Consider the following 14,004-nt stretch of genomic DNA (forward strand, 5'->3'; position numbering starts at 1 on the left):
CACAACCTAAAAAACCTCCATTATAGCAGAGTTAAAATTCTTGATTACAATAATAGATTAAAAAGTAAGAAAGTAAATTCAATGTACAGACAAGAAAATGTAGCTTTTATATATCCAAATAAGAAGGCAAAGTATAAAAGCATGAATATACTAACTCTATAGCCTATCTACAAAAACATAATCTAAGTAGAAAAGAAAATTTTCATAATTGTGTGCCTATCATTGAAGAGAAGTAAAGCTGTAAATGCAATATAAGTCACATTAATATCCCTTTATTTCTATAAATAACAAATAAAGTGCATTGCTATAGTTGAGTTAATTTTTCAAGTAAAATGAGCTTATAATAAAAGATAAAATAAAATAACTGAAAGTACAAAGTTATAATTGGTAGATTTGTCAACAGAACATGTCTTAATTAGACAAAATTTTGAAACTTACAATGATGTAACAAAAAAACTTAAAATGCAATGCTATAACTTTGTTGATTTTTAAAAAGGTAATGTGCTTAGAATAAGAAATCTGAAAGTATAATGCTATAATTGATATATTGTTCAAAGTAAAAAGCTCTGATAAGAAAAAAACTGATAGATTTTTTAAAGTAAAATGCTATAAAGAGTTTCATTTTTAAATGGGACATGTGCTGATTATACAATTGAAAGTACAATGCTATAATAGGAATATTTTTCTAAATAAAATGCCTTTATAAGAAAACAAATCTAAAATTTACAATTTTGTAACAAAAAGAAACTAAAAGATGCATGGCTATATTTGGGTTGATTTTTCAAAAGAAAATGTGCTTATAATAATAAAATTGAAAGTACGATGCTATAATTGGTGTATTTTTTCCATGTAAAATGCCTTGCCATGATAAAATTTGATGGTCTTTTAAAAAAAAAAATGCATGGATAAGAAAAAACTTGAAAGTTACAATGTGTAACAGAAATAAAGGTGAAAAGTGCAATGCTTAATTGGGTTGATGTTTTAAAGAGAAATGTCTTGATAAGAAAAAAATTAAAAAGTTACAACGCAGTATCCGGAAGAAATGAAGCGTTTTGCTATTTACTAAATTTGGCCCATTTTCTTATTGAAGTTCTTTTGGTTTGAAATGCTAATCACTGTATACTAATACACAACAAAAAATACATATAGATGTTTGGTATAACAGAACATATCTGGATTAAGTACTGAAAGTATTCAGCCATTTCTCAGTACACTTGGAGTATAAATAGATTCAGTATCCCCCCCTATAATTGACAAAAATACACATCAAAATATATAGATTTTTAGTAAGCAATCAGGGCTATTTAACAATAGATATAATAGATTCATATGTAGTTTACTTACTTCAGTCGTATGACCTAGGGATGAAATTTAGAACCGGAAAGGAACCGGAATATATAGAACCGGTTCCGGTTTCGGATTTAAAAATTGGCTTTGTCAGGGTTCCGGGTAATCCGAGTTTGGGTCCATCGGGTCCGGGTAAATCGGGTCTAAAAACCGAAACCGGTGTTTGGAACCGGAACCACTCTTAGGGTCGGAACCGGTTTTTGTGAAACGCTTAAAAGATGCATATCTCATTCGTTTCAACTCCGATTGACATACATTTTTTTCCAACGTGTAGTTTAGAGTTTGTACATGATTTTAGATTATAAATTTTCCATTTTTAGTTTTATATTCATTGACTCACAGTCCTCTAAAGTCGAGATATCAAAGTTGAAAGTTTTTAGTTTTTCATTTTTTTTGTATTCTGTGAAAGTTTTAAAACATGCATATCTAATTCGTTTGAAGTCGGATTGACATGTTGTTTTTTCCAACTTGTAGTTTATAGTTTTTACATGAGTTTAGACTATAATTTTGTCATTTTTGGTTTAATATTCAATGATTTACAGTCCCCCGAAGTCGGGATATCAAAACTGAAAATTTTCAACTTTTCAGCTATTTGTTTTTGTACTTTGTATTCTGTGAAAATGTTAACACATGCATATCTCATTCGTTTACAGTTGAATTAACATGTGGTTTTTTCCAGAGTGTAGTTTAGAGTTTGTACATGATTTTAGATTATAATTTTCTCAATTTTGGTTTCATATTCAATGAGTTACAGTCCTTCAAAGTCGGGATATCAATATGAAAATTTTCAAAGTTCAACCCACTAAATAGTAAGTAATTACCAAAAAATTTAGGTTTTTGCCGGGTTTTCCGGTTTTAAACCCACTTTATCCGGTTCCAACCTACCCACTTTGATGTTTCCGGGTTTTTCGGTTCTAGACCCACTTTACCCGGTACCGTACCCGGAACTGAACCGGAACCGGTTCCTCTATACCGGTCCAGTTTCTGGTTCTACAAAATTCCGTTAACCGGTTCCGGGTTTTCCGGGTCCGGGTCTATCCGGTCCGGGTTTGGACCCACTTTCATCCCTAGTATGACCCAAGAACCTCGTTGCTTGGATGGTCCTACCAAGGGTAATATCATCAACATAACGACATTCAGACCCACTGAATCAACAATAAGGATGTAAAAGCATTAAATTCATCAGAATACAATAATTAAATCAGTATCATATATACGAAAATAATAATTCACAAATAAATCAAAACTCAAAAGTCCAAAATTGCATGTACAGAAGAATTAAGCTTATTACATAGATAACCATTGATTTCCTTCTTAATATGTGAAATAAATCACGTTGAAGCCTTGTACACATCACCTACTTTCTAGATTTTCACCGGCCTATCCCAAAAAGTTGAAACGATAAATAATCTCTTAGGACAAAATCGAATAGTGGCAATTTTTTGGGTCTTTCAGACTAAATATAGGAAATAAGACTCTGTTTGAATCAATTCATCAAGTAGTTGGTGTGCATCACCAAACATGCTTTTAAATATCATCATAGAGGGGACCTCGTCAAAATAAGAAATCATTATTAATCAATATGCAAAAACAACTTTAAAATCGGATTCAACAATCAATCCTGGAAATCAATCAGATGGAAGAAGGAATCAACAGTGGTATAAAATACTTGAGGCCAATTTGTAAGTGTGGATATTCGTTGTTAGTACCCCATTAGAAACACTGAAATAACCCCTAATTGCTACATCCATGATTTTGAATCGAAATTTCAGAAAAAGGGGGAAAACGGATGATGGTAAACACAATTGAAATCGAAATAACTGGTGATAGCTACGGAAAGATGATAAAAATACCTAAATGTGAATAGACAAAGTTATCAGGTTCTTTTGCACCGGCGACAAAGCCCCACAACTACTTCCTCGCTTCGCAAATCGCTAATCGATGATGGTGGGAAATCGTTGTGGATTTGCTGCTCATAAGCCCGATAAAGTACCCTTGATGAGGTACTGGAGTCGGTAGAAACATCGACGGTGGAGGCGAGAGAGGATGATGGTGAAGTGGTAGCTGGAAGTGGTAGCCCGCATACGCATCACCCTCTACAATTAATGGAAAATCGAAGCAAATAGCGGTCGGTGGCGATGGCGGTGGCGTCTGTGTTCGTGAGATGTCGGAGGTGGAAAGCTTTTTGGGACAATGAAACCGACAACCTGTGTATATGCGCAGATGTAACTGAGGGGATAAAAGGCGATGGTGAATTTAGCCCAGGCAAAGCGGTGGAAACAAACTAAAAAACCTGATTGAACAGGTGGGAGGTGGAGTCGGTGCAAATTACAAAAAAAAACAATATAAAAAAACCCACCAATAAGAACAGAGTATTGTTCATTAAGAAGGTTCTAAATTAATATATATATATATATATATATATATATATATATATATATATATATAATCCAAGTTGTTGCATCTTGAGTGGACTATATGAAAACTAGGATAAAACAAATAAATTTTATATAGCTGCTACATAAAAAAATAACAAAGTTAAATGAAGCAGTGAAACTATGTTTAAATCACTTGGCTAATAAGGTAGATATAATAATAATTATTGAAATAAGTAACATTTTAAAAATAATAGTAATAGAATAATATTAAAAAAGAAAACAAAAAATAATGACTAATTACACTTTTTAAGTATATTTTTTTTTGGAAAATAATGTAACATTAATAACTAAAAAGTAATTGACTTTGACCAAGAGTGTCCATATGGTTTCTATATAGGAGCACCTATATTAATAAAAAAATAGTTATTAGTGTTCCTTGTCATTTTTTTATAATTTACGTTTTCTTTTTAAATGCTCTATGCAAATGTACTTGACATTTTCTCACCATTTTTTTTAAAAGTAATGATGTTGATAATAAGTTAGACAATTATTTATTTGATCCCTGATTTTTAAAAGAAATTTAAATTCTTTTAGAATAAGATTTGGTTATGATCGCCGATAATTGATTGTATTTCTATATTGAAAATCATACAAAGTCATGTTTAATTAATAATTTATTGAAAATAATTAATTAATAATTATAAGTTTTTACTATAAAAATTTAATTATTTTTGTAACCGTGGTTTGCAGAGGCTATAAGCTTGTTCTTATATAAATGTATTCTAAAAAGTAAAAGGGCCTATGACTTGATTTTCCCATCTCTAGTTGTGGTCTTCTCAAAAATTAGATTTCCCATGTATAATAAGTTATGTTTGTATAGACAATAAATAATTACAACATAAGCCCTTTTCTACAAGTTCCATTGCATTAATTGTCACATTATCAAATTCATCAAAACAGTTGTTTGAGCCGATAAACCTGCTCTTTTAGGTTCCATTAATTCCTATAAAATGGTTATAAAGCATCAAATTAAGCAAGGATTGAGATTGTAAGAGAAAGGTTTTAGGGGCATGTGATCAAAAACTCGGTATTCAAAAGTAGAAGCAAGTAATGAAGATATACCGTGTCTTGATGAAATTCTTCACAAAAGCGTCTTCTTAAACTAATTAGATCCTCCCCCAATTCACCAGCTTGAGCAATTATCTACATAATTAGAAAACTACACATATATTTGTAACAAACATGAAGATTTTAGCTCTATATGCATTCATAAAGATACGATTAATAACTTCACTCACCTTAACATCAACATCAGTAAGATTTCAAACATAGTTGACTTCATATCGCTTGAACTGTAGGGATATGCCTAAGTGTCAAGAAAAGTAAACGGAAATTCACATGATTGGTAATAGCCAAATGAAGAAACAAACCACACTCATCACCACTAAGATACAAAGAATCTCTAGTACAATCCACCCTTCACCATGCCAAAAGAAAAATTAAACAGAAGAAGTTTTAGTATAAGCAAATTGTTTTTGAAGCCAAAAAACAAAAATCTATCATTTAGATTTTAGATTAAGTCCCAATTACTGAATTAACATATCCACTCTTAAGACAAAATTCAATTGAGAAAGCCACATATCACCTTTGTTTCTCATCCATCATAGAAGCACCACCTGGGCCAACACCAGCCAACCCACCCAACAACCTGAAAGTATTAGTGGTTATTCATTAGAAAGGAAACAAACCATATTGAGCAATAAGATAATGAAAATAGAACCAAAAAAGGTATATATATATATATATATATATATATATATATATATATATATATATATATATATATATATATATATATATATATATGACATTGATCGATATCCCTGTAAAACAATGTGTTACAAAAATGAACTACTCAATTTTAAATAAATGCAATAATGCTCTAAAAGTCACTAACATGAAACTTATCTGTTCCTAACATCAAATGTGATTCTTTTAAATCGTATATGATCACAAACAACACACATGCACACACAAACACACCCAAATCTATATTCAAATTTCCATAATTGACATGTTAAATGAGATTTAGTAAACAAATCATAAAAATGGGCATTAAGTCATCAAATGGTGAAGTTGTAATACCTCGTTATCATCTATATTGCCATAAATTTACCTTCTTATGCATGTCAGTTGTATCAGCAACCTGTTCAAAAACATAAAAAAGACCAACACAATTGCTCAACAAGTAACAAATTAAGAAACTAGTATCATTACATGACCAAGCTCTAATCCTAAGCTCAAAATCTTCAAATCCAACCTTAGAACACCTAAATCGGAGAACATTGAGAGAGGTTATGATATATAAGATGTATCTCATGTTGCCCAATTCAATTGGTTGAAATCGTAAAATATTGTTTCAACTTTACTCAATTCACATTCAAATAAAAAAATCTTATAATTGAGAAATCAAAACTTCTACCATGAAAATACCAAAATCAGCAGGTGATTGACGTATGGCATAAAGAAGTAAGAAAATATTGTATGTGTGATTGACGTAGCATTTACTTGTGGCAACGAGTTGTGTTGATGGTGTTTGTTTCTGTTCGTGGTGCTCCTTGGTGGTAGAAATGATGGTTTAGGGATTTTCTTCAGGGAGAGGCATAGAAGGTGGTGAGTGGTGGTGGTAGTAATAATCAAGGTTTTTGGAGGGGGCGTGTAATACTGGTGCGGTGGTGAGTAATTTATGGTCGTAGTGGTGGTGGTGACCGGTATGATAACATGATGCTATCGGTGTGATGCGGCTAATTAGGTGTAGAGAGAATGAAGAGATGGAAGTGATGAAAGGGGATGAGGAGATGGAAGAAGGTCAGAGGTAGTAGCTGATGGATGCATGCGGAGAAGAAGGAACGATTCTGTAGCATAGGAAGGGTTTTGATAATATAGGTTTGAAAATGACAAATTCAACTTTTGTTAAAGAAATTGGGGAAGGATGGACAGATCTCAGGATTCAATGCAAACTTAATCAAATTAGGGTTTAAAGGAAGTTGGGTCAAAAACTTGTGCAAGACAATAGGTATGTATGTATTAAGAGATTGTAGATGCCGATAAATGGGGAAAAGATAATGAAGGAGGTTTAAAAAAGTATGCATTAGATAGTTGTAATTTGTATTTTATATATTTGACGATTTAATTTTTTTAGTAATAGTATAAAATTTTAATATTATTTTATTGATGATTATTTATACTATTTAGATTATTCCTATTCACAACTCAACCCAACCCAACCCAAACCAAATATATATTAAATAACTAATTTCTCTCTCTTCCACCTATACAATCCAACTAGGACTGTAAACGAACAAAATGAACAAGATCAAGAGATGGGTCCTGTTCGTTCGTTTAAGTTTGCCGAACAAACGAACCAACACGAACGGGTAAACGAACAAATTTTCTTGTTCATGTTCGTTCGTTTAACAATTTACATTGTTCATGTTCGTTCATTTATGTTCATGAACATGTTAAATGAACATAAACGAACCGAGATAAGATACATAACTGAATATATATATTAACATAAATAAACATATAATATACTAATGTATTCAAACACATTTGAACATATATGAATATAAAAAGAACTTAAATGAACGAAGATAAACGAACGTAAACAAACAAAATAAACGAACGTTCACGAACATAATTGAACGAACAAGACCATTATTCATGTTCGTTCGTTTAACTAAACGAACGATGATTTGTGTTAATGTTCTTTTATTTATTAAATAAACGAACATAAACGAACTTCCTACCGAACAGTTCACGAACAGTTCGTTGAACGTTCAGTTTGTTTAGGGTTTACAGTCCTAAATCCAACTAAACACAAACTTTCAATCCTATTAACAACCTAACCTAAATCATTTTTTTATTAAACAATTATAATTTGTTATTCTTTTCTTATATAAAAAAATTATTCAGTTTATTTAAAAAATCCAAAACAACTTAATTATTTATTTAAAAAACAAAAATTATTAATGTTTTTGTGGAGAAAAGTTCTCAGCCTCATTTCCACTTTATGATTATTCTAATAATAAATGCAAACCAAACTTTATATACGTCACCAATGGCACTAGTCTTAGCTTGATAATTTAGATGTTTTAAAAATAATATTATTATATTTAATATATTTTTACAAAGATAAGATTTATATAATTATATATACCATATATAATTGAGTGATGGCTTAATAATTGGTGAAGACCGTGATTAAACATCATTGCCGTTTATTTGTGAGATTGGACGGTTAGAATTTAATGTGTAAAGTATCATACTATACTTATAAATGAAACATTTTTCCTTTCACAACATCAATTTGAAACTCTCAATTTTTTATATTTCTATATAATATATTTTCTAACTTAAATATGTTATTAACTATAAATATTATCATAAATGAAAGACTTTTTGAATTATCAATAACTTCAATATAGTGTTAAATACATAACCTAAATTAATATATCAAACAAACTTAAAAATATAGTGTAAAATTTAAAAACTAAAGTAAAATATCAAATAAAGTTTTAAAAATACTCAATGTATATTTTTTACAATAGTTAAAAGGAAAATATTAAATACAATAAACGTAAAAAAATATAAATCTAAAAGTAAAATTAGCTAAAAGATCTCCAAAAACTATTTTTTATAATTACTGAAATTCAGTTAAGTTTTTTAAATTAATTTATAATAATAATAGTTAAAATAATATAAAGTTATAAATTAAATTATGTTACATCACAACAATGATTGATAGTTTACATAATCACCATGATAAAATTAAAATGTCGTCAATTTTTTTAAAGTTAATAAATCATAACATTAGTTAATTAAAATAGATAAGAAATATAACTACTTTAATATACACGTAAAGCGTGAGTAGATATCATTAAATGATTCTATTTTAGTAAGTGTTATATTATCTATTGTTCAAATTAATTATAATGTTATATTAACTTTAAATGTCTAGATGGAATAATAAATATTTTTTAGTTAATATAAATGACATAAATATTTTCAATGAAATATGATTACTAAAAGGTTAACTAAATAATTTTATTTCGCGCAACGCGAGGATATTCGTCTAGTACATACATAAGGGTATGAATGTAATTGCAGCTAAGAGAAAACCCGAAAGATGCGCCTCTACTCTTACCACGCCTTTCACATGCCCCTCTTTGCGACACTTGTCGTGTTATGATTACCTAAGTCTTTGTTTTTTTTCCATCCGATTTGTTTTTTGGTCAAGTTTTTTTGTTCTTTTGAATAAAAATGTGAAAAAACTAATGTTCTTAAAATTTAATTTTCTAAAAAATCAGTACAGTCATGAAAATGTGAAATAAAAAAAATATATTTTTTATTTTTTATTTTAAAAAAACATCTCTCCAAAGATCATGAAAATTTAATGAATACTTCAACTCACTATAGTATTGGCTTTGTAAAAAGAATTTAAAAATAAGTTTTTGAAGTGTACGGATGAGGAGGGAACTCATATCTCTTGGAACGATAAGAGATAGAAAGAAAAGTGCGGAACAAAAGAAAATGCATTTTTGTCCAATTACCATTAGTCGAATACAAGCATAGTGCATCTTGTTTTGTCGTATACTACTTAACAAATCGGTCCTAAGTAAATTTGTTATCTAGAGGAAGAAGCCACTCGAGATGGTTTGGAAACTGATTTTCATCAAGTCTGAACCACTTTAAACTGGGGCACAATTTTTATTATCCATACATTCTTTATTTTTGGCCTTATGAATTTTATTGTGAAATATGTAGTTCGTTATATTGTATTTACACGTTCAACAACATAACCAACACAGATAAAAATTCTTTAAAAAACATATTTATCTATTTTAGGTTTTCACCTAAGATATGGAAAATACTTTATGTAATGTTATGTGGCAAAGTTGATCAATGTAAGCTAATAATTAACCATACTTGGAAATGTTATAGGATTTAGTAGTTGAACAACTTAGTCTTGCACCATGCATAATCTATATGAGATTTTCAAATGCACATTCAATCAAATACAAATTTTATAAATTAGGTGGTGAAATTTTATAGCTAAGTTGGACATGAAAGATGTCGTGCACAATGGTTAAATTATTTGAAATTAATACAACATGAGAGCCTTAAAGAGAACCAACAAAGAAGATTAAAAATTAAGGTTGGAAACAAACTATAGTTTATTACCTCTCGATTGGTGGTAAAATCACATGCAACTGTTGTAGTCTTGACCAAAAACACCAAAACAAAGAAATCAAAACTCAAAACATGTCATTTTCTTCATTCATCATATACCGAAAAAGGAACCGTGAGAACCTGAAAAGAACCAAGCTATGAAAGAGTTATGTGGAATTACAGTGACAACGAAATGTAATTTTTCTCAATAATAAAAGTAGATAAACCGAAATAAATCTCATGGGACACATATTCTTGATATTGAACAACCTGAAAAAATAAGCTTTCATTTTTTTATGGGAGAGAGAGAGAGAGAGAGAGATCAAAGTGAGAAAAAGAGATCCTTATTCTTGAGGAGCTTGAACCGACCGACCCAACAAAAAGTTGGATGGATAAACGACACTTAATAGCTCTCCAATAATATTTTGGAGAAGATAATAGATAATATCCATTGTTTTAATCCTTTGTAGTTTATTAAAAATCCACTTCAAGTTTTTTATAAAATTCATTTAAAAGAAGAGAATATGCCCACCATATAAAAATTTAATATATTTACAGATAAATAGAAATTCAAGAATACAAATGCATAATTTTTTCATGTCAAAACCTTAAAAATATGCATAGATATATGGAAAATCATGAATAAAAAGAATGCTTAGTCATGATAGAAACAATTAATAGAAAATCAAGGATATAGAGACCCACCAATATGTGATAATCCCATCACTAAAACCAAAAACACCATTCGAAATCTACAAGAAATCTTTCCTATGAAGTATCGATTTCAAAGATGAATAAAGAAAGAAAAATAAACTAAAAGATTAAAACTGAAATTGAAATATGTTAAAAGAACGTGGAATCGTGAAGTGTGGTGAATCAAATGACAAGAATGTGAAACAATAACATATCTCAGCTTTTTTACTTTTTAGTCCAATTCTACAATTTTGATGGTTGACTTTTTAATATAATTTTATATCTATGTTAAAAAGAAACAAATTTTAATTGATATTTCACTCCTTAAATATTTTCGTTGATCATTCTTTACCATAATTATTTTTGTTCATAAAAAGATGAGTGATTTGTGCATAACAAATTTATACATTAAGTTATCAAACATGTACCTCTTAAATTTCAAGAAAAGATCAATATGCTTTATGATATAGTTAATATATATATATATATATATATATATATATATATATATATATATATACACACAATTAACATTTCCCAAAAATTATTAAAATCTCGTAATTAATTACGAAAATGCCATATCATCTCCCGAGATTTTGACGATGAATAAAATCAAATATTGACAATTTATTTTTTCAATTTTAAAGTTAAAAATTTTCTCACGGTTCCTATCATTTTTTGAGCTTCTACCTGATCCTACTTCTCTCTCTCTCTCTCTCTCTCTCTCTCCATATATATATATATATATATATATATATATATATATATATATATATATATATATATATATATATATATATATGGTCCAGTGATTGTGATGACTCATTTTAAAATGAGAAACTCGTGAGGACAACTTAAAAAAATTGAAAGAAAATCTAAAAAAAATACAAATCATAAAATGGAGTAAAGACCTATGTCTCGGAGACAAAAATTTGAAATTTTTTTGCATCATTAAAATTGACCAATGATTAAATTTTAATTTTTAATTTCGCATCATTATGATCCATGATTCAATAATGATCCAAATATAATTTTTTCCAATTTTTTTCTCCCGGACATAGATCTATGCTCGATTTTATGATTTGTATTTTTTTTAGATTTTTTTAAGGTGTCTTCACGAGTTCTCACTTTAAAATGAGTCCTCACCCGATCTTTTATATATATATATATATATATATATATATATATATATATATATATATATATATATATATATATATATATAACACCAAAACACCAATTTCTGGACACGCGCATAGATAAAAATTAAAATTAATTAAAGAAAATTATATACTAAACATTAATTTCGGTATTTATAATATTTAAGATAATTTAATACTAAATTAAATAAAACTGTCGTCTAGTGAAGTATTTAATCAAAATATTATTATATTATTTATAATATTAGTTTATTTAAAGTATTATTATTTTATGTTTTAGTAATGTTTTAGATTATTATAAATTTCATTATGAATAATATTGTTGTAAAAATATATTATTATTTAGTGGCTGTTTTTCATTTATTTTTAATTTTTTTTATGTTGAATAACCAAAACTATTTATTTTTATATAATTTTAAATTTTTTGATATTTAAATATAAACAAAGAAATTGACCATTGGATCTCTTAAAATGGACAATCTGATTTGAACCATTCTTTATTCTATAGATATTTATTATATATTATACAATCAATTATAGCCCAAAATGTGATCATCTTCTTGGATGTCTTAAACGTTGGATTTTACGGTACTTCCATAGTTCTGTTCACCACATGAGTGATGAGCCACTTGCCTTTGGTGTAAGCTTGTGGTTGACAATTTATTATTATTATTATTATTATATATTACTCCTCCATAATTGAATACTACAAGTGTTTAACATATGAAAAAGACAAAATTACAAATTTGATCTCGACGGTACGTTAAAATTTGAAAGTTTGGTACAAAAATTTATTTTGTTGTAGGTTTGGTCCAATTTATTTTGTTTTTTTTTAAAATAACAAATTTGATCTCCATGGTGTGTCAAAAATTGAAATTTTGATCCAAAAAGTTTATTTTGTTGTAGGTTTGATTCAATTTATTTTGAATTTTTTTAAAATAACAATTTTACACTTTATATTTTCTTTTATAAAATTTTTTATTATGGAAAAAAAGAAAACCTCTTTCTTTCTCTCTCTCTCTCTCTCTCTCTCTCTCTCTCTTCCGATCTTCTTCTTCCTCAACTCAGGCTGTTGTTGCCCATTTTGACGACCGGCTTGTGCGAATAATAAGAACATTTTAAGATTTAACGATAAAATGTGAAGGAACACGAAAGAGATGAGTAATCCGATAATTTTACTAGAAAAGATAGTAATAAAATATGACAATACAAGAACACTTGGTGGGAGTAATCCCACCAAAGAGATGAGTAATCCGATAATTTTACTAGAAAAGATAGTAATAAAATATGACAATACAAGAACACTTGGTGGGAGTAATCCCACCATACTCTCTCTCACTAGAGAACTACATTTTGGTGCACTTACATAAAAATGACCATCCTCTCTATTTATAGAGAGAGATACCTTACACACAATACAATAAAGGGAATAAAATAACCTAACTATCAATCATAATTTATAGAGTTTTTCTATGCTCCAACAATCTCTTCCTAAATGCTCGCAAATGATGAGGGATACAATTAAAGTGATAAAAAGCTAAAATACACAGTAACCGACTAGCAAGTGCGATAATAAAAATGAAACATAATGAGAACCAAATGCTGAAATGTCTCTGAAACTCAGAAGTGTCTGTGATCTCTGATGCTGGCCATGAATCTCTAATCGGTAAAGGTCTTCGGCTTCAAGGTCATCACTCTTGAGGCAGAAAAATAAGATCCAAATATTCAAATTCATCACAACCCCAATGATCAAGTTGAAGATCCAATCAAAAAAACACTTCGGCTTGAAGAGGTCTGAAAAACATCTCTAGTTCTCGAATCATAAGACACCCAAAATTCTTCAAAAGAATAACCGGCTAAAAATGTGAAGCATCCAAAAGTGAAGTCCGAATAATAAATAATGTGAGTCCGAAGACATGGTCTAGCAATGCCAAAAATTTGATCGAAAGATCAAAAATAAGTGCCACGTCACATCGCCTAAATAATCTTCGTCTTCAAAATATCGCGAATCCGAACTCGAGAGATCATAAGATTTGATCCGGATGCAAACACAAATGAGACATCCTGTGGTAGAGTCTGAATAATAAATAATATGGATCCGCGAAACATCTAGTAAAGCAAAAAATTTGATCATGATGACCAAAAATCAGTGCCACATCACATTACTAAATAAATCATCGTCTTTAGAAGTC

The 14,004-nt window shown here is 29.0% G+C and overlaps 1 long non-coding RNA gene across 6 annotated transcripts; it reads right to left on the minus strand.

Moving 5' to 3' along the window:
• Positions 1 to 4,550: 4,550 nt before the first annotated feature.
• LOC145107393 (uncharacterized) lies at positions 4,551 to 6,841 on the minus strand. 6 transcript variants are annotated; one of them, XR_013707838.1, is made up of 5 exons: positions 6,208 to 6,841; positions 5,871 to 5,931; positions 5,024 to 5,433; positions 4,848 to 4,944; positions 4,551 to 4,728 (listed from the first exon to the last, which is right to left on the minus strand). It is a non-coding gene; the product is annotated as an uncharacterized LOC145107393 (long non-coding RNA). The 6 variants fall into 6 exon arrangements; XR_013707837.1 differs by having other exon boundaries at positions 5,871 to 6,055; XR_013707840.1 differs by having other exon boundaries at positions 5,024 to 5,091; positions 5,371 to 5,433; positions 5,871 to 6,841.
• Between the last annotated feature and the right edge of the window lie 7,163 nt (positions 6,842 to 14,004).

This window comes from Lactuca virosa, chromosome 4 (assembly GCF_052849685.1).
Source record: "Lactuca virosa cultivar CGN04683 chromosome 4, Lactuca_virosa_CGN04683_v6, whole genome shotgun sequence".
Taxonomy (NCBI): domain Eukaryota; kingdom Viridiplantae; phylum Streptophyta; class Magnoliopsida; order Asterales; family Asteraceae; genus Lactuca; species Lactuca virosa.